The sequence below is a fragment of the Pangasianodon hypophthalmus genome, chromosome 7 (assembly GCF_027358585.1).
Source record: "Pangasianodon hypophthalmus isolate fPanHyp1 chromosome 7, fPanHyp1.pri, whole genome shotgun sequence".
Lineage (NCBI taxonomy): Eukaryota > Metazoa > Chordata > Actinopteri > Siluriformes > Pangasiidae > Pangasianodon > Pangasianodon hypophthalmus.
The window spans coordinates 8,469,099-8,491,107 of record NC_069716.1 but is presented as its reverse complement, the minus strand read 5'-3'; the positions used below and the strand labels follow the sequence as shown (position 1 = coordinate 8,491,107).

The 22,009-nt window shown below is 37.3% G+C and overlaps 1 long non-coding RNA gene across 3 annotated transcripts in view; it reads left to right on the top strand.

Annotated features, from left to right (window-relative positions):
- Positions 1 to 22,009, top strand: part of LOC128318570 (uncharacterized) — a 42,203-nt gene that overhangs the window by 11,456 nt on the left and 8,738 nt on the right. For 2 of the 3 annotated variants that reach the window (XR_008301967.1, XR_008301969.1), the window contains one exon: positions 4,724 to 6,237. The exons of the other annotated variant lie outside the window; for it this stretch is intronic. This is a non-coding gene — a long non-coding RNA (uncharacterized LOC128318570). Of the gene's footprint in view, positions 1 to 4,723; positions 6,238 to 22,009 lie in introns of those variants that run through there. 3 annotated transcript variants of the gene reach the window in all.

Below are 22,009 nucleotides of genomic sequence, written 5' to 3'. Positions count from 1 at the left end.
TTTTTTTAACAGGTTTATTTTTGTCTTTACAGATTTTCACAGAAATTATTTTTATACATGTTCAGTTTTCATATTACTTACTGTATGTGAAAGACATGGAACTTTTAAAGAACTTATTAGTTTATGTCAATAATGTATTCATTCATCTTCAGTTAACACTTTATCTTGGTCAGGGTCACAGTGGCTCCAGAGCCTTTCGCAAGAGAACACACTCTAGATGGAACAACTGTGCACCATGCACACACACTTTCACACCTAAGGGCCATTTAGAGTAAGCACCTTCACAGATACATGAAAAACATGCAAAATTTCACACCAATCATAACCAGAACTCGGGATTAAACTGGGGACTCAAGCTTTGAGGTGGCAAAGCTATGCACTGCACCATCTTGCTGCTCATAATCATAATCGAGAGTCAAAATTCCATAAAATTTACCAAATTTGCAAAATGCATCACAAATAGGGTTAGAGACTCTTTCTTCTTCTTCTGTTCTATGGTTTTTTGTTATTAGTTGACATCTTAGTAACAAGTAGTTATTCCAATCATCTTTAAGTTAGTTGTACTATTTTAATTGTGATTGTATGTGCAGTGAAAACAAATACGTTTGAGCAGCGCGAACCTTGTTATAATCATTTCCAGAGCACATAGACGTGACTGTGTGGTTCAAAACCATAATTAGACTACATTTAAGGTACTGCTTGCCTAGAGCTTTGGTCTCAAATTTTCTAAGTAAAGGAAAATCTTGTTGGATAATCCACTGGATAATTATATTAGTATTCTGGGCCACTGTTTTAGAAGGATTACATCCATTATTCCAGACTTTATGTTTCAAACCATCAATCACTGGCAAAGGAATGTATTACTTGATGTCTATAATATTTGAGGAAACTGAGAAAATTATATTGTTACTGCATCTGATTTCCAGACTATTATACAACAAAAGGTGAGCATTTCCAAAAAGGCATGGATATTTAGACATGACTATTGTGTGAATTGGAAACCAGTGGTCATTGTGGGTGACCGTTTCTCTGGAGGTCATGAGTTATGCTCCTATATTCTCTTTGGAATTTAATAGTTCCGGCTCTGTTGCCCCCACCATCCTTAAATGGATTGGTAAAACTGTTAATTTGATCAATACTCAATTTTTTTCACCTGTCTCTTTTTTTCTCTGTTAAACAGTGATAAGCAGTGGTGGGGGGGCGTGTGGAGTGAATTGTCAGATTTTTTTTTTTTTCTGCTCTCAGCGGGCCCCTCTGCCATTTGAACTGATGTAATTTATACCACAGTAGTGGCTCTGCAATTACCCTGTCTATTGCTGTCGACAGTATCTCCCTATCTTTTAAATGGATCCAGCTTGACTCGTCCAGCCAGGCAAACAGTACAAATGATGCCATTCCTCATGCTGCAAGTCCTAAAGAGATAAGTTCCTTAAAGAGCGGCCCATTTATCAGCAGATACAAGCAGGATACTTACAAGCCTACTCTGTTGTTTGGGCATTTTGACAGTCCAGCAATTTTGGGAGGTGGGAGCAAGCAACTTTTTTTTTTAATCATCCCACTGGGGATGTCAATAATAGATTTATTTGGTAAGGCTGGCTGATCAGGATAGGGGTCTTTGGCCTTATTGTTGTCTCTGACCTGATTGTCTTCTTCCAAACCTTGTGAACAAACTTGTAACTGAGAAATGTAAGCTGTAAACAAATATTTGTTGGAACTACAGAATCATTCTGTTCATTAGAATGACACTTTAGTCGACTAATTTATCCCGCAAATGGACAAATGTGTTCATCTTTAAATCTTTTTGCTTTCCAGAAGGGAGAACAGATGTTATTTATGATGTTATTTATGATATTTATTTTAATTTATATCAATGATTTATATTGGTGGTGATTATATTGAATAGTAAATGTTTTCCATATGAAAGGCAACTCAACCATTTTAATGTAAATGTAATGCACTCTATGAAAACCTTATTTCAGTTTTCCTCATACCCCTAAAACTTAAAAGTTAAATTCAGAGTATGACAGAACCACCAGCTTACTTATATTACATACACTGTATACTGTTTAAGCAGGCCAGGCCAAGCATCAACGAAGCACCTAGCACTTCATTGAAAAAAAAAAAAAAATACTGATTAGAATTTACAACAGATTTTTGCAAATTTTCTGTGTGATGTGATACCTGACATATTCCCTAATACAATTCCTAAAATTATCTGTCATTCAGACTATTTGAGTAGATACTTTTTTATTAATTACAGATAGCCGTGTTATACAGGGAAAGTGAGAATTTTTTATATTCTATATTATTTTTTATTTTATATTTTTTAAATATATTTTATATATATATTTTTTATATTTTGATATGGCTCATAGTTTGCAGACAGACAACCCAAATTTCAGGTTACCTAATTTTATTATGTGCAACATACTATACTATCTGGTTAGACAGTGACTTTTCATTTAACAATAAAAATATGGTCTAATTCATAAGTGTGCAAGAGGTAAGAATGAAATCTGTTTGTGTAAATTGCATGAACTAGTGCTTCACTGCAGAAGTGGATGTTTGGTTGCATGGTTTAAAACTTTTTTTTCTGGATAATAGATAATTTATGTTGACTTCAGACATAAACCAAACCAAAAAGTACCTAACACTGACAATGCATCAAAATTTCACCACCACACTATAAGCTGTAGTTGATGACTATCAAATGTGATTGATGATAGGCAAAGCAAAAGCCAAGTAAATGGGAGCCTTAGCATTTACTGCAAATTAATTTCTACTGCCATTTGATACTCTATAAGTCACTGTTTGATGTTTTGCTTCATAATTAAGCTAACTGTTCAAGCAAAATTATATCCATATCATACCCATTTTGGCATACCAAAGTTATTTTACTCCAATCTCAGGAAAATAAAATTGCAAACTTAAAACTAACTAGTTAATTATACATTGTAAAGTAGAGCAAGGTTTTATTATGTTATGTATAGGACACAGGTTATGTATAGCATGTTGTAATGTTGCATGAGACTTTTCCTGTTATGGAATAACAGCATGTCATTTTTTTCCCCCTGAGCTCCGTCACAAGGTGGAAGTCAGGTTTAACAATTGCCTTCAGGCATTTAATGCACAGATATTTCTTATTGATAGGCTTTAATTCAACTTGTTGCCAAAGCACTTACTGTTGTCTCCCATACCTTCAGTGGGGTTTTCTTTCTGAGCAAGAAAACTGATTCTGTAGCTGTTCATGAGTGGACAGTCACAATGGCCTCTCTCCATTATAGTTAATTGAGTTTGTCCCTTGATGTCATCAAATGGGATTTCTTATCTGAACCAACAGGGATCTGAGAGTAGACGACATCTTCTGCAGTCCCACTGTGTTCATCTCCCGTCTCACTTGTGAGGCTACAGCATGCTGCAACTTAAAAATAGATGCAATAATCGATTAGTAATGAAAATAAATAAATAAATACAAAGTATGGTTATGCATGTTTAATTACATTTTGTATACTTTTTATTGAAAGAATACAACATATATTCTTTTGTGTGTGTGTGTATGTTTGTGGATTTATGGTTCTATATTTGTTGGTATGCATGTGGTTGATAATTGGTTTCCAGGCGTGGATGTCTTGAGCTCCCTGCACAGATGCGCAGGTCCCTTTGCACAGCCTCAGTTTCCTTCTAACATTACCGTCCATGATTTGCATGCAGTGTTTGTCTTTGCTAATCACACCCTGCTCTTTCAACAAGATTTGCAACATCAGAACATGGCTGTTCATCTAATTAAGGTGCTAATTGAATTAAATGGCTCTGGTAATGAGCAGATGAGCAGCATAAAAAGCAAAGAGTCAGAACAGGCTAATTAACAAAAGAGCCTGGCTTAATTATAACACTTAAAATACATGCAGCTCTGGCCTCCCGTATTGTTAATTGGTGCAGGGGAAAATTTATGATAATTGGTACAATAATAATTGGGGACATATCCAAGCTTGCAGACATAATTAGAAAATACGACTACCATGAGCTGGTATTAATTGATGCTTAAGGTGTTTTAGCTCCTGTGTTTACAGGTTTTAATTTTTTTCTTCCTTGTCTTTCAACTAATCTACTATAATCTCTAGTTATAATAGTTTGATAGTGTTCCAAATTGAGATTGTGTCTTTTAAGGAGGTGAGATGTACATAATCATTATTTTTATTTTCCAATTTCCTTAAGTCATTTCTTACCATTCAGGGCTGTATTGCTTTCGTTCAGGCTTCATAACAATAATAATGGTCTCCATGCATTATCCTCCAAACTAATAAGAACAGATCTGCCGGACTGTATCAGCTGTAACTCTCTTGGGCTGTGTGTTACAGCGCTGCACACTTTGCACTATGTCCCATTGCATTTTCAAACCACAATATAGAAATTCCTAATGCTCATGAAATATAAAAGCACGCCTCATTTACAAATGTAATTTGGATTTAGGGCAGTCCCCCCTCTCATTTAGACTGCTACTCTCTTTCTCCATCTCTCTTTCTCTCTCTCTCCCTTCCTTCTTGGCTGATGGAGTGATTAGAGGTTATGAGAGCTGTTGGAGATTAGTCAAGCAGAGAGAGTATAAATTGGCAAGGATGTTTTATCAGAGCATGTCACAATATATGAAAGCAGATGTGCATGCTTGGAGCTGCTCTCCCACATTACACTTGCCGAATAATTGAGATCTTTTTTATTCCCACAGATTACTGCTCTCACTGATCCTGCTGTCACATCAAAGTGAGCACTTCATTCGCCTTGTATGCACGCCAGATCTATTTTGCTTTCATAATGGGCTGATATTACCGCTGCACAAAGAGGATGAAGACATCAGTGTGATAGATAGGCAAAAGATTAAATGGGATCTTTATGACTTCTTTGATCATCAGTTTTGACTACATGATCAGATGAGCCAAGTTGGGTGCTGATTTGTTCTTTATTAGACGCAAACATTAGCCAGAGTCACCCAAGCTTGGGCTGATGCTCCTCATTTAAGGTGGAACTTGACAGTTGGCCCCTTCGTCTTATTTATGGAATGGAAAATAAGCACATGCCTTTTAACAATGCTTCAACAACACTGTTGTTGACTGTGTGAATGCAGAAAAAATCTTAGGCTCCACAAAGTAGACTGTGCTGAAATGTTATATGGTATGTATTTTTATCATTTTAGAATAGAAATATTATATAGAATGTAATCATATATTAAGGAAGATAGTATAATAGTATTACGGGTAAAATAAATATACAATTTATTGTTTTATGTTTCATGTCACTCTGTTCTTTTAGATAGACTACTTTCACAATTTGCATTTTCAAATAGTTGATTAAAAGCTGAGGATGTCTAGGATTAAGATTGATTTAAATATTATTTAGCACTAATCCTAGCACCATTCACTTCCTTCTCATGTTAACCTAGAAAAACAAGGCGTCTAATGGGAGGGCCTATGGCTCATTCTGCACACAGCCACACAAACACATTAACCCAGTCTCCTATACACACCAAGCACACATTCCCTCAAACAGAATTTGAAAATCCACCTTAAAATGGGCTGGATAAATGAGATTTTTTCCTGCTATGCATATCAAAGCTTGGGCACTCAGCACTGACAGATACTAATGTCTGAATCAGCGTCCCAAACCAAACTGGGCCGTTGCTCTTGTTGGCCGTCGAAATGTCACCTGTTCCCATTCAGCGATTTGCATAATGCAAAGTTTCTCACTCGTAAAATACAGATTAAGAGGGGAGATGGGGAGCCATTCGTAAAGCAGAGTCATTTCAGAGCCTTAGCCCCTAGTGATTAACTCACTCACTACCATGGCCGCTGAAATGTTAACTCTAAAGTATTAATTACATGCCTACAAACCAGTCGGCCGTGCCATAATGACCTCTGCTTGCCGGAGTGCATGAGTGCATGTGTCATAATCACAGTGTGAAATAGCGCAGCACATGAGTACTACCTGCTCTGAATGGTGCTGGTGTTTCATGAAAGGTCTTTAAGAGAGTCTGTGGTGAAATCTGTAATTCTACTTTGAGGGTTTTTTGTTTGTTTTGCTCAAATGCATGTAGAGAACAAAGAGAGCTGCACAGTGCCCAAAATGTGATATCTTGTCACTTGACAAATGTAAAGGAGAACCTTTGCTCCTGGATCTGCAAATGGATATTTTTATCTCAGAAATCCCTTCCTCGTTCTTTATTATGCGATTTAGGATAGAGTTAGGATGCATAACCTTCTTTGTCAGGATTTGCATTCACATGTAAAATTCTTTGCTCGTAGTTTGAAATAAAATTGTAGTTGAAGACATAATAGTGTGATGTGTGTGTGTGGGGGGGGGGGATTGGCTATATTAATAAATTATTATAAAAATGAGTTATTTTGATATTACTAGAAATCAATAAGTTATCTGGAGATGAAGTGGGATCTTTTGACTGGTGTTTTTGGATTTTCGTTCAGCCTTGTATAAAAATCAGCTTTATTCTCATCTCTTGCTTTCAGTCAGAACTTGGAGAAATTATGCTGTCAGATCTAATCATGGTGTGAACCTCTGAGGTACTTATGAGGCGTCGTCCCAAAAGTGCCGTACTGGGACCTCACTTGTCTTCTTGACAGCCTAACAATGGCCTTATTCAGAACTCCCATGGTTGGCCTGCTACATACTAAACACATGGAGAAGAAGTGTGGAAGAGGGATCATGAGGAATGGAGTGCTTTGTGTGTGATAGTGGCCATTACGAATGTTCTTCTGCAGCTTAATGCGACTAATTCCGAGTGCTAAGTGACACCTGACTGCAGACTTCTGAAATGGTAGCCTTATTAAGGCATAGTGAGACCTTCCATCCCTGGTACTGCATGCAAGGATTGCTGCCGCTGCAGCGATAACGCTCGGTGACTGATAAAGTCGAGCAGTAATGGCTTTTTACTAATGAGAAAAGTGTCGCTGATTATGACGAATAGCCTTGGACCAACAGGCTAAGCTGCTACACAGGCCTCCAATTGTTAGCGAGGCGGGGTTTTGCATTTCATTACGGCTTCACTGATGTACAGCCTCTGCCTTCACTGTGTTGTGTTTACTAACAGCTTGCAAACTGTTCTCTAACAGATTGCAACTGTTGTTACAATTTTATGTAGTCTCACAATTTCCTACAACAGTGTTTCACTTAAATATTATTCTCTGGGTGCGTTTTGTATCTAGTTTTGGTATGATTGGTTGACTTTGGCCCTAGTCCCATGGAAAATGTACAGGCCTAAAATAGCAAAGGTTATATTATGATGAAATTTATCCACATTAACAATTTAGAGATGTTGGTATATATATAGTTATAATATAGTAATAATTTGTTAAAAAGAATGCTTCCTGTGAATTAGTAGAGAATGTCATCAAATTAATGCTTATAAAGTACTTTTCCAGTAATGGTAAAGTTGCACACATTGTGATTTCTTGGTCTCATATGAGACTATATGTGCCAACTATAAACTTGTGTTAGAATTATTGAGCATGTATTTAACTGATTCATTTATTGTTGACTATTATGGTGACTCAGTTTATTTGAATCAAGTTATTGCTTGGACTCTGGATAGGCGTTTAAAAGCTCGATGCATTTAAACAAATGGGTCTTTTGAGCAGTAGTTCTGTTTATTAAGCTCATTTAGCCTTTTTTAACCTCCTCTTAGCATGTTTACCATGAAATAATAAATGGGTCTGTGGAAATATGTAATAAATCAATTCATCACACACAGGCAAGCATCAATTAATCACAGTGTCATGTATAATTTTGGCTGTATAAATCATATATGTGTATTTCAGAGCAGATGACTCCACTTTTAAGGGTTCCTTTTACTTAAATATACTAATATAGAGATTCATACTATTTCTTTTGTACTATTTTGGAGTAAGGGAGAAGAATTTGGTTATCTGTTGTACTATGCTTCTCTAGTTGCTATTTGGTTATACAGAAATATTCTGGGCTTCAGCCTTACCACTAATATGATAATTTTTACAACATCTATATTTTTATCAGTGTTAATCAATGTTTCCAGTGGTATGGGTTATTTCTTTTCTTGCATTCTTGACAGGTTTTAATAAAAAAATTGTTTTATTACCAAAAACTGCATCATAACAAGTCTTATTCTTGAGTCTGTGTATCATAAGCAATGGATGTGGCTTAACACGGTGTGTTTGTACGTACACTACACAAGACTGAACAGTTGTACTATAAATATTGTAACCGCTCTGTGGAGATGATGTAAGTCTCTCTGTGTAACTTCACTTCACAGAACTGGTGCTTCTGTTATGCAAGTGTTGTGGCATGCTGTGTGTTTTTTGACCTGGAGGTATATTTGAACAGATTGTTGTAGCCCTTCAGATTCCAGGGTTAAACAAATACTCAGCGGGCTACTGTTTGAGCGATCACTTTTGGCGGGTAACCAACGCATACATTACAGCTGCATTAGGGGTATGTGCCTGTCGTTGCCATTACAGGCTTGCACTTTGGGGAGCGTGTGTGCGGTGAGGGTCAGAGAAGAGGGCAGAGCTCATAAACGTCCCTGAAAGAAGGCAAATAATGAAATCCCTGATGTGGAACGGCCGTTGAAAAGCTTACTTATGTAAATAAGGCTGGGTTCATTTGCATAAGCGGGTTCGAATAGTCTGATACTGGACCAATACACACCATTCACTTACAGTACTCTAGAAAAAATAATAATGCACATACTTAATAATGTGCGTACTTATGTAGATTAAACATTTGGTAAATTATAATTTTACATACACATGTTTGAACATACATGCACAAGAACACACTCAGAGTCAGTATCAAAACTGTCATTGTTATTTAGCTCTGTTGGACAGTGGTTCTCAAAGTGGGATCTGAGGACCCCCAGGGGACTGAGACGCATATCCAGAGATCTGTGAATTTTAAATTTTGTTACAGTGGTGGAAATGTAACCCAACCCAATGAAATATAAAGCTATATATATAAAGTTTATATATGTATTATTTATGTTTTATGTCTATTTATCATATCTATTTATATACATTTTAATAATTAGTCTGATATGTGAGTAATTGGATTGTGTTCATAAAACAAGTCTGTTTTGATGCGGTCCTTGTTATTGTTTACATTTAAAAAGGCTGAAAAATGTTTGAGAACCTCTGCTATAGGCTACCCTGCACTATGAGTTTGATTCTCTTCTTCTTCCTCCCTGTGATCTGAATATCAACCCCGACAGAAGCAACACAATATTAGCCGATCACGTTTGATAGATGAAGCATGGAAATTAGCGTCGGAGTTAAAGTGATAACTTCAACCACACACTAACATCCCATTATGGCAAGCTTAATTGATGAGCTCATTAGGATCATTATTAGAGAAATTGATTTCAAATAGGCACTTAAATCCAGCCTGCTAAAAAGGTGGAGGAGAAGTCTTCCACAGTGCACACTAAAGTAGCTAAAATACATAATGGAGCAAGTAATTTAATAGGCTTTGTTTAATTAATTCTTTGAATAGAACAGAATGCAGTCATTTAGTAAGTTGCTATATATGTAGTTAAAACATTTGCACCAAATCAACCCTCCAACAGCTTAGCAACATTAATGACTGCTCATTGTGTGTGTCCGCTACAATTTATTAATTAACCCTAATCTTAGACATTTAATTACTCGTGTGAAATGGTTAATTTAAATATCTACAATGTACTTCTTGATCACTACGCTGCCGAATTGCGTTGCTTTTGCATTTTGTCTTCATGGTCATTTTCTATTTCTATATGAACAAAAGACACAATATCATTGCATCTTTGTTATTTCCAGCTTTATTTTACTTCTTATTGTGTAATTTTCTGTGTCTTTGATCCCTGATTCCATACAGGCTCAATTTTACAATAGACTTTTAGTTTTATTACTCGGTTAAGGGGTGGACGCTCTCCATAAACTCTGTGATTGAAGCAATTATAGTGGCCTTTAGATTCCTCCGTTATTATCTGTGTGTCCTGAATTTGTTCCCTCCTCAGGTTTATGATGATGTCATTCATACTTTGAAGATCTCATCTAGACCACAAGTCAAATTTAGAATCACAGCTTGTCTCAGATGATTTTGGCTCAGAACATTGTGAAAGAATGGTTAACATGAGAAAGCCACTTTTTATATATAGAACTCACATTTTATATATAGAAGCACTTTGCTTGCCCAGCTGATGAATTCCAACAAAGTAGTTGGAAATGAAAAGTCATATGCATATAATCCATCCAAGTTGTTTAAGGTCAAAGGCAGGTAGTAAACTGAACTGTTTTCCTACCTTCCTACTCTATTTATAGCTAGGTTCTTTTTTTTTTTTTTTTTTTTAGGTTTGCATGTTCTCCCCATGCTTCTGGGGTTTCTTCCAGGTGCTCCGGTTTCCTCCTCCAGTCCAAAGACGTGCGTTGTAAGCTGATTGGCTTTTCCAAACTGTGTGAGTGTGTGCGATTGTGCCCGGCGATGGGTTGGCAACCCGTCCAGGGTGTCCCCTGCCTCCTGCCATAAGTCCCCTGGCATAGGCTCCAGGTTACTCCACAACCCTGTGTAGGATAAGTGGTACAGAGAATGAATGGATGGATGGATGAATGAAAAGCAACCAAAATAATTAAATCTTGTCTGGCATGTTTTAGTCTTCATATGAAATGATTTAATATCTTCGCCAAAAAAAACAAGCAAAAAAAATAAAAAGACGTGATGATGTCCAAGCATCTTTGAATAGTTTGTGTGTCCAAGACTGTGCATCTAGGTTGGAGCTTACTGATGCCTCTCGTATGCAAATTATTATTGCGTATGCTCGCAACACAACACAATAAGGCCCACTTGGTATTTGAGTAGTAATTCTGCACGTGGACAGGCAATTGTAGTTTTTGCTGTGTTTGTACAGATAAACTAAATTTGCAGCATTTTTAATGGTGCCTTGTTGCACTGTCACTCTTTAGACTGAGGAAACTTCTGTTTCAGGGAAATTTGTGTGATTCACTGTAGACCCAGTCCAGCCTTAAATTTAACTATAGCCTTAACAAAAACAGCATAAAGCCTAACTGTAGCATCTTCTTATGGATCATCAGCAACTGGAAAAGTATCTATTCCACCAGACAGACTTTAAAATGACATCCAGGTCTTTGAGAATTGTAAATGGGTGATTCTTCTGTTTACCTTTTAAAGCTATAAGCAGTAGATTAGATTCTGCAATCTGTGAAGCATACTTTACCCTGTAACTTTCTTCATTTTGTTTTACTTGTACGAGCATTCAAAAGGAAGATAGGGAAAAAATCCTCTCTTTAGACGTATAATAAAGATTGTTTGCCACTAGTGGGACATGAACCATTATTAAAGCTTTACTCCTTTTCAGGAGCACCACTAAATCTTGTGTGGTCTTCTCTAAGCCACAGGAAGTCCATCTCCAACTGTCCCCCTTCAGTTGATTCGATGTGTTTAAATTGGATCCTGGGTGCATTGATATTTCAGCTATCCATATTGTGCTCTGAGTAAGGATTACACGTTTAGAGGGAACAGATCGTTCGCTGGCATAAAGGTGGTCTCAGCTTGGCGGAGCCCTTATCAGCTGAGCAAAGACTCCCATGAATTCAGAACACTAAAATCCCATTTAATTGAATTTCTTTTTAGACATACAAGCTTGGAGTTTTTTGGCATTCAATTTAACTCGGCCTTTCGTGGCGCTTAAATTCCTCTCATCATAAAAGGGCAGGCCACAAAGGAACTTGCAAATACCTTATTTATCAAATAGCTTTTTTTGCACTGTCTGTCCCTTCCATGTCAGTTATTATATCATTTCAATGAATACTTGCTGGAAATGGGGTTATCAGTGGAAAAAATATAAATTTCTTTCAAGGACTGATTTAGTGTGTTTAAAAAACTTGCTGGGAGGCTATTCAGAGCTGCGCTACTTTGCCGACAAGCAGCACATCATGAACGAGTGGTATAGCTGATGCTATCTCCCTGCTCTGATGTATGTAATGTAGTGGCATTGAGAGCTTTTGGAGTGTGGTGAGCTTCTGCTCAATGTGTGGCTCTTAACAAATGTGAAGCAGGTCACAACACGGTGCAGATTGTGTCAGCCGAGGCAGTTTATTCAGCAAGGCAGTGCTATTCATAACCTGTATCTCGCATTCACATGCCTAGAGGGAATATCATTTTTTTTACTTCCAAAAATGATAAAGAACACGCAAAAGTGGTGAGGGCCAGCTGCTGGAATACATTTGAATTAGTCTGGAATCAGAAAACTGTGCTCTCACTTACACCACCAGATGTATTGCCCTTCACATGTGATTTGTCATGTTTTATAGGTGAAAAAGGCTGCGGATCTTTGACTGTTGGATATGAAATATAAAAATACTCTAGTATTCACTTTGTGAAATTTCTTTTTCTGTCTTAAATGGTTTGTATTTTGTATCCAGTATGTGTTACTTTTGTTACTTTTATTCTTAGTTGTAACACAGTAGAGTACATTTTCATTCTCAGAGTGCATTTTAAATAACTATTAATGCATCAAATGTGTAGTCATTTAGTTAAGAACGATTTTATGTGTTATAAGCCAGTCCTCTGTATATGATAGTAGAATGAATAATGCTTATTTTTTTATAGTCTCAAAGACTGTTGTAATTTTTTGTTAAGAAAACAAACTACAACATTCTATAATTGCAAATCCTTTAATTATGCATTTACACCTCACCACTTGGGTCCATTTTGTTGATGTTTACTCTCTCTCCATTTTGAAAGTATTTGTCTTGCTGAATGACTTCCTCTTTAATGAAATCCTTGACTGCTTTAGTGTGGAGTGTGATTTAAGCACGTTGCGGATGGCTATGATTCAAAAACTTGGTTCTGCCTTAGCACTGCACCTTATCTGAAAGCTCTTCATGCACAGTTGGCCAAATGACACTTTAATGGCCCACTGTAAAGGCTACTTATTTGATACCTGTATCCAACGGCTAATGATGATAAGGTGGGGGTTGAGAAGAAAGTTAGTGGGTAGACAGACGCTGTGTTTTAAATGGCCCCAGTTTATTATTTAATGTTGTATATTCTATATTACTTCATATTTTCTTATATTACTGTTTGTGCTGAATTTGTGTACAGATTTGTACACTATAGCTGGAACTCATTTTCACTAGTAATATTTTTTTCACTAGTTATTGTTTAAGGTATGTATGTGGATCTACATTTATTGTCACTGAGGCATTTGGCAAATGCTTTTTATCCAAACTAAGAAGTGAGGAAGAATACAATCCAAGCATTCCACATTTCTCTAAATGTGTAATTAGCATGGTGCATCTATAAAAGCTCTGCTGAAAACCTTCAAGCTTGTACAATGAGATCAGCCAACACCAAACAGGTGAATTACACTTTGTTGTGTATCAAATCACTTTTCTGTATTAATCCACACAAATTAATACATCTAGTGAAATACAGTGACACCTCATGTTGTTGACTCATTTTTTTCCCCATCTCATAATCTAGAGCTATGGTACTCAACTAAAATTAGTGAAGATCACTAATAAAAAGGTTCTTGCTTACAGTGCCAGATAAACTAAATGGTGATAACAGTCACCTTTTAATGCGCAATGACTAGTGATTAGTTTATGGCTATAAAAAAGTTTGAAGTATTTATATTTTGTCATGCACTGGTGCTTCACATTATCACCTTTGACTAGCATTTTTGTTGTCATATTTTTTAAACAAGCCGTGTTGCCACTTCAGTAATCAGACCAAAGGGGATATATATTAAAAAAAAACCTATGAAAGGCTGTGAAAAAGCTTCCCTTTCTCAATGAGATGCCTTCAGCTAAATAATGTATATAAATGCATGTGGTTAGCTGCAACAAGCCTCAACAGAGCATCTGATACAGAGGCCATGGTTCATGTTTAAATTCACTGAACTACAGTCAGTTTTTTCATACATTGATTTGTTCTGCTACAGTATTTTTTTAGTGCTCAGTTTAATCCACTGAAATACTTTGCTGGGTTTGCACCCAGTCAGTGGTCCACCAGTTGATGACCTCTGATCTAGAGTAAAAAGACAAGCAGCACCACCTCCCTGGGGTCAGCAACAAAAATTTAAACAAGCAGCCCAGCCCCCAATACTTTATTTGTCTGCCATCTTGGCCTCAGCTAGATGACCTCTAGATGACCAGCTAGATGGCCTCACCTCATCTTTTTCCAGTCTTCAACTGTCCAGTTTTGGTGAGTCTGTGCCCATGATAGACTCAAATTCTTGTTCTTGGCTGACAGGAGTGGAACTTCTGCTGTGGTCTGCTGCTATTGTAGCCCATCCACCTCAAGGTTTAATGTTTTGTGTTTTATGAGATGCTTTTCTGGTTATAAAGAGTGCTTATTTGAGTTACTATAGACTTCCTGTCAGCTCAGACCAGTCTGGTCATTCTCTTCTGTATTTTGTTTTTCGCACCATTCTGTGTAAATTCTAGAGACTGCTATGTGTGACATTCTCAGGAGATCAGCAGTTTCTGAAATACTCAAACCAGCCCATCTGGTACCAGCAACCATTTTTCTGGTTTTTGATGTGAACATTAACCGATGTGAACATTAACCGAAGCTGCATAATTTGATGTGAACATTAACCGAAGCTGCATAATTTTTTGCATTGCACTGCTGCCACATGATTAGATAACTGCATGAATATGCAGGTGTACAGGTGTTCCTAATAAAGTGGACGGTGAGTGTATGTAACCCCAAGGACTAAAGGTCACTTTAAACGGTAACAGCATGGAAAAAGAAAAGGTACATGTGGACATATTTAGAGGGAAAGTGCAGAGAGTGATCTACATCAATGTTCAAGAGTCAAAAATTGACTTCTTAAATATTCACAATTTCTATAAATGCATTGTTAGACCACACAATGGACAAGTTATTTTTTTTTCTGTGATTTTGTGAAGGTGGCAATTTGAAAAGTTAGAGAAGCTCAACCTCTCATGCTGGTGGTACGTTTTGGTGCTGGTGCTATAGTTTTTTAATCCTGGGAGGAAAATATATTCAGGCTTGAAATTGATTATTAATATTCAATATTTCAATTTATATTGAAATTATATTTCTTATATTTCTATTAAATAATCTTAAACATCAGAATAAACGTGGTGGTTCAGAATTGGGTATGGAATTTAAATATAAAAAATGATTATATTTTATGTTCTACATTTGTGAGGAAGGAGATTTTCTGTGGTATCTAAAAGCATGTAATAAATAAACTCAGGTCAAGGACAGTCTCAGCATGTGCACCTTTCAGTGAATTTCACAAAGCCTCTCCAATATCATGGTGCCCTAACATGCTCTCTGTGAGTGAACTGACAGAAACAAGCTGCACGCCAAGACATTAATGCCACCAGTATGGCGTGCTCCCCTGGTGCAAACCTAAGTGATATCCACATCATTGGCCAGCTCTGTTATTCAGCCCCAGGTCAGTGACTATCTGAACTGACCACATGCAGCACCATGGAGAGGCTTGGCCAACAGTGGAAGCCCAGTGGTCACCTCATCAGTGTCTAATGCGTTCGCTCACCTTCAGAGAAAGGAGGCCGAAAGTCTATGAATTATTACAATCCAGTCAATCTTGGCATGCTGGCAGTGAGCTCTGAAGTGTGAAGGCTTTTGTCTGCTGTTTAAGTTACCATGGAAGATGAAATAGTCACAGCGCCACAGTGACTTGGCCCGACACTCCCTTATCGGCCCCAGCTTGTATCTTCTATCTTCAGAGAATGTTTTGTCTTTTTACGTGCTATCACCATTGTATAAATGGAAAAATAGGAATCTCATTTCTCTCTCTTGGTTTCTGGCCTGCCTTTTTTTCACTCATGATGGAAGCGATGCCAAGAGAAGGTGAGCGGGTGGCACTGTGCCAGACTACAACAGTGCATCACTCACTGTCTTCTCGGTGCCAGTCACCAGGTGCCATGCCATGGCAGACACAGAAGATGAAAAGAGAAGCCATCTTTACCATCTACCCTTGATGGCAGTGCTTTCTTGTTTACACTTTGCATTTTACTTCCTAGGTTGTAGTTTGTCAGCCATTAAAAACTTATGCACAGTGATTGCCTATAAGATATGGAATCATTTCTAAATGACGGGTATGTATATGAATAGAAATATTAATTGTGATATTGTCCACACACATGCGCACACTCCGATGTCATGCAACACAGCTATTCCTTATGGTGAATAATCTCAAATTGGATCTGCACTGACTTTTTTTTTTAATTATCTGTAAAGCCTGGTCATTTTGAGGAAAATAATTCAATAGTTATGAAGCAGAAATAATAGCCCCCATGGCCTGTGAGGTTCTATATCTCTGTGTGGTTTTAACTTTATCTCTATCTAGTAAGAGCTCAGTGCATCCTGATCTCTAGTATAACAGGAGAAAGTTTGCCATTAATCTAAGTCTGCCCAAGGCACTGTTTGCATGCACCCACTTTTGGAAGATGCATCACTCTGATTTGTGTCAGGGTGGAAACATGGAGTTTCTTTCTTTTAGTCACCAGTTGATGATCATAGAAGATATATGTGTATCATATAATTTACTTAGAATTCACCACACAGTAGTGTTTAGATGGTTTAGATAGTAGATGGCAGATAACATTTGGGATTTTTATTACAATCTTTGCTGAAAAAGCATTTCCAGATTCTACCATATTTTAAATTAGTCAGTTATTAAAAATAAGCAGTTATGAAAAATATAAGCAGAGATGAGTTTTCTATACTACATTTATTTATGTATGTATGTGAACAGTGCAGGTATTACAGCCATATACAAGTCTGATGATGTCCAACCATTTAGTCACTGCTCTTTTTTTTTTTTTTTTTTTCCAGAATGGATTTAACAAATGTAAGGAAAACATTTTTTCCTTGCTACAGCATATTCACATAACATTAAACAAATATAGATTTAGCCAGAGGGCACTATTTTCTAGCCATGACTAGAGGCAGTAAGTTTAGTGATTTCATAAAAATTGATTCTTTGCTCAGATTACCGCATGATACAGGGGCATGCAGCGGGTGGTGTTGCTGCCTCACAGCTCCAGGGTGCCCGGGTCGATCTTGAGCTCAAGTTACTGTCTGTGTGGAGTTTCACATGTTTTCTTGTTTGGGTAGGTTTCCACCAGGTTCTCCAGTTTCCTCCATCTTCAAAAACACTCCAGAAAGTGGATTGGTAACATTAAATTGCCCCTTGGTGTGAGTGAGAGTGCAAATGTGTGTAGTGCCCGGCAATGCGTCCCATCTAGGGTATATTCCTGTCTCAGTGGGACACACACAAATATAAATTATGTTTGAACAACAAATACCAACTTTATTTGTTTTTCCATAAAAAATGGTAATGGTATTGGATAGGTCTTAGGTCTTAGCTGTATTTGTTGAATTGGAGATTTTATGGTTAATTTAAAGTACTGCATTAACAGAATGGTATATTACTACATATTTTCTGCTAAGGGTAGTTTTCCTTAGAGCCAGTTGATAATATTTGTTATTATAACTATGTACTATTTTTCACCTTTAGGCATTATAATATGCCACCTTTTATCATTTTAGAATAAACCAAAACAAACCAAACGAGTGCTTAAGCTCTTAAAAAGTACATTTATAGAATTTGTTGCATAATCAGGAGGACCTGTATGTAATGATTCATTTCTTAACCTGTTCAAACTGTAAGAGTAGCCTAATCAACTTTTTCTGCAAACACTACAGGCCCATGGCTGATAAAGCCATTAACAGTTCACTTAACACTTCAATGTTTCCAGTTAATACACCATTTGGAATTTAGGGTACATTATCATTAAAAGCTCTTTAGGCTCCCATTAAGTATGAATTGCTCTTGAGGACTCATATGATCATGGATTGCAAAGACAATGTTTTCATACCTTCTCATGAGTGGTAGGATATATTGCTCAGTGTATTTGAGAATTAAATCAAGTTTAATGCAATGCCCTAACTATTACTTGTATATTCAGATAATTTTAAGGTGATCCGTTAATATAAATTGTTAAAGTCAGAAAACATATTGTAAAAAAAAATTCATAGTATTTTGTTAGAAATTAGCTGACCTAACATAAAAACAACAAAAAACTATTCATATTTGAACATGACTTTATTTAACAAGGTATACACTCACAAGCCACTTGAATAGGAATACCTTTACACCTGGTCATTCATGCAATCATCCAGTCAGCCAATCAAGTGGAAGGTGCGCAGTGAATAACATCATACAGATACAGGCCAAGAGCTTCAGTTAATGTTCACATCAAACATCAGAAAGGGGAAATGTGATCTCAGTGACTGACTGTGACATGGTTGTTGGTGGATTCCTGGGATTTTTCACACACAACAGTCGCTAGAGTTTACACAGAATGGTGCAAAAAACAAAAAACATCCTGTGTGAGGAGGATCTACAGGCTGAAACACCTTGTTGATGAGACAGATCAGAGGAGAATGAGACTGGTTTGAGTTGACAGGAAGTCTATAGTAACTCAAATAACCACTCTTTATAACTGTGGTGAGTAGAAAAGCATCTCAGAACACACGACACATCAAACATTGAGGGGACAGCAGAAGACCAGATCAGGCTCTACTCCTGTCAACCAAGAACAGGAAATCAGAGGCTACAGTAGGCACAGACTCACCCAAACTGGACAGATGAAGTTTGGAAAAAGACCAGGTGATTTTCCCCATTCTGATATTTGATGTAAACATTAACTGAAGCACTGGACTTGGATCTGCATGATTTTATGCATCATGCTGCTGCCACATAATTGGCAGATTGGATAATTGCACGAATGAGCAGGGATACAAGTGTTCCTATTAAAGTTGCCAGTATGTGTATTTAATATGTGTCAAAGTGATGTAGGCCTAGTATTAAAAAATAATTCCTGTCCAGGATGTAGATATTTTGTGGAAATGCTGTGCTTTGCTTAATTTGCTGTATGTGTGTGTAGCTTCTCAGATCCTGAGCTTTAAGTCTTCCCTCAGTTCCTTCCCTGCGTATTTAAATGAGCTATGAGCAAAACCACATACTTTCTCTAAGTCCTTTCAGCTCATCATATGTTCAAATGATCCGTGATATCGGCAGGTTTATGCCTGCTGTGTACCCAACCTTCTTATCTCCATATAGGGTTTTAGTCAATAAGCAATTAGCATTTTATGACAAACTGCTCACTAACATCAAGGGAGTTTGGCAGGTTGCCATCAGAGATGGTTTTTATAGTGCGATTCCAGTCAGGTCTGGGAGACAGAGGTCGATGTTTATTGCCATGGCAATTACATACCCTCTAAATGTCCATAAAAAATAATTTAACATGAGAGGCAATTAAGCTGCTGTTTACTCACTAACAAAGGAGGCTAAATGAGCAGGTAAATACTAAAATCAAGAAAGCATGTCCTTTACTAGTATTATTCTGACTATATGCTTTCATACTGTATTTTCTGAGGGTTGTGTTGTATTTTTAATCATTAGTGTGTCTCTTCAAACAAATTTTCCTAAGAACACAGAAATTAATGGTTTATTTGTCGTATAATATAAAAGAGGAATAATAGTTTGAGCAAAAATTCTACCATGGTTAAACAGAATATGGATTAGTAGTCACCACATAGCATAGAAGGAAGTGCTTGACTAAAACATTGGGGAAAATGATTAAATGTAATCACTAACTACAATTACAAATGTGTATAAGTCTAGTCTTTTCCACCCAGTGACCGCCTCAGAGCCCGTACTGGTGGCAGGATGCAGTGCTAAGACTGTGGGCCACCTTATTTTCCCTCTCCTGGCTGGAGCTTGGAGCTCGGCTTTCCCAGCTGCTTAATAGCACACTGACAGCAAAGGAATAATTCACAAGTGGAGCTAATCAAAGGTGAAAAGGGAGAATCAGTAAACGTCGTATCCTTTTGCCACTTTCATCAATCCAGCTAACTGAATTTGAACTAAAGCTGAGCAAATTTTACGGGGGAAGGAAATTAATATGTAACACATCTGAGGTCTGGCCAGAGGCGGCAGAATTGGAAAAGTCTGCATTATATCAGAGGGGCAGATTATTGGAAAGACAATTGGGGCCGTCGGTGTAATCAGAAAACAGTGAGGTGTGTCTATCTTATGATGACACTGTGACCTAGTGGGCTCATGGTGAAGGAAATTTTTTCTCCCTTTTTTCAATTCAATCACTCGGGCCATCCGCCCCGCCGTGCGAATCTGTTGGCCCCCACACATGACAGTACCAATTCAATTACCCTGAAAATGGATACATATTCAGGGTCTAAGAGCGAGCTGCGAACAATGCTGAGAGAGAGGAGAGAAGACAAAGAAATCCACATTTACCCTGTAATAAGTTTCATTTGGAGTCGGTTTGAAAACAATTCGCCTGTGCATTTGTCCCTGTCAGATCACATTATCCGCAAATGAAGTTTACAAAATATCAATTCGATTTCTATAACAGGAGCCTGTGGCAAAACACATTGGGAGTTGAATTGACCATATCATAACATCTGAGGGGCCCCTGGTGGCTTTCAAATATTTTCAGTCAGAGGCAATCAAAACCAGAGCGGCTCATGCTAATCTGTTCAATTTCATCCTTTAGACTGGTGTCTTTTCCCCCATAAACACACACCATTTCACTCAGGAAAAAGCTCAGCACCATGGCTCACAGGGGCCAACCAGAGGCGACCTTGCAACTATTCTGACTTTTTTTTTTTTTTATTTGCTCCTTTGCTCCAGACACATTTTAAGGGCAGTGTATTTCCTCCTCATACGTTTTGTCTTTTTTTTTCTATTATCAGTTTTTGGTGGAAAGAACAGAAGATTAGATTCAGTGGGTAATACTATCTGTTCATTTTCTTTACACTTAACTTAGAGAATTTATTTTCTTTAAAGGGGAGAGGGTTCATGGTATTCATTTTGCTGCAGTGTTAAATAGCCTGGCAGATCAGATATATCAGTACCTCTGTGACTATTAAAATACTTTGGTAATTGCTATTGTTATCCTGTTTCCTGAGTGTAAATCTCTGAAGTGAGATGAATGCAATTAACAAATATCACCACATCTAGCTTTATACTTTTTAATAAATGGCCCTGTCACTAATGCAGACCAGGAAAATGCACCGAATAAATTGAAAGTTGTAATTAGGTAATTTATCCAAATAATAAATGTTTATAAATGTTTACACCTGCTAATATACCATGTGATTATTTCGTATTTAGTCAGGACAGAAGTGCCAGCTACGCCTCCTGAATTACATGGAAATTGTTTGGACACTAACATGGATTTTATTATCTAATGGAATAAGGGATTTGGGTCTCTGTATTTAGTCCACCCTATTTGCTCTCCCTGGGAGGTCTTTGTGGAGCGTGATGATCACATTTTGTCCTGAAGCTGGCAACAATATTTAAGCTTTTGTTGTTTTTGGTGTTATTCACACTTTCATTTTTCCAGTCACTAATGTGTCTGACTGAGTGCTGAAGATTACAAATTAAAGATCTGAAACTTCCTTGATGTATCTCAGTGGGAAACACAAAGTGCTGTTGCCTCTGAATACTGTCAAAATAGCTCGCTGTATTATGAAATTATTCACAGATACAGGCTGTAATTACCAGCGCCTCAGCCCTGTACTCTGCCAGCGGACAAAACTGTCTTTAAAAATGGTGTTTAACAAATCAATTTGAGAATGCTTACCTTGTATACTCTGTGATTGTTCCAGTCACTCCTGATCAGACACTGCTGAGTGTTCATCTATTACAGTCCTAACAAACAGAGCAGCAGTGTGGAAATGTGTAATTGGGAAAATATCAAAGAGACAGCATGGTTGTAGCTTTTTTATTGATTCTGGTGCTTTCTTTTAGCCTTCTAGCAAACCCTCTCAGTCTGTATCATTAATTGTCCTAGTTTTCTATGAATATGCCATCATTCAAAACACACTGTGTAATTCAGGAGTGAAAAATCTTTCAAGTAAACAAAATAATAAGAAAAATCAG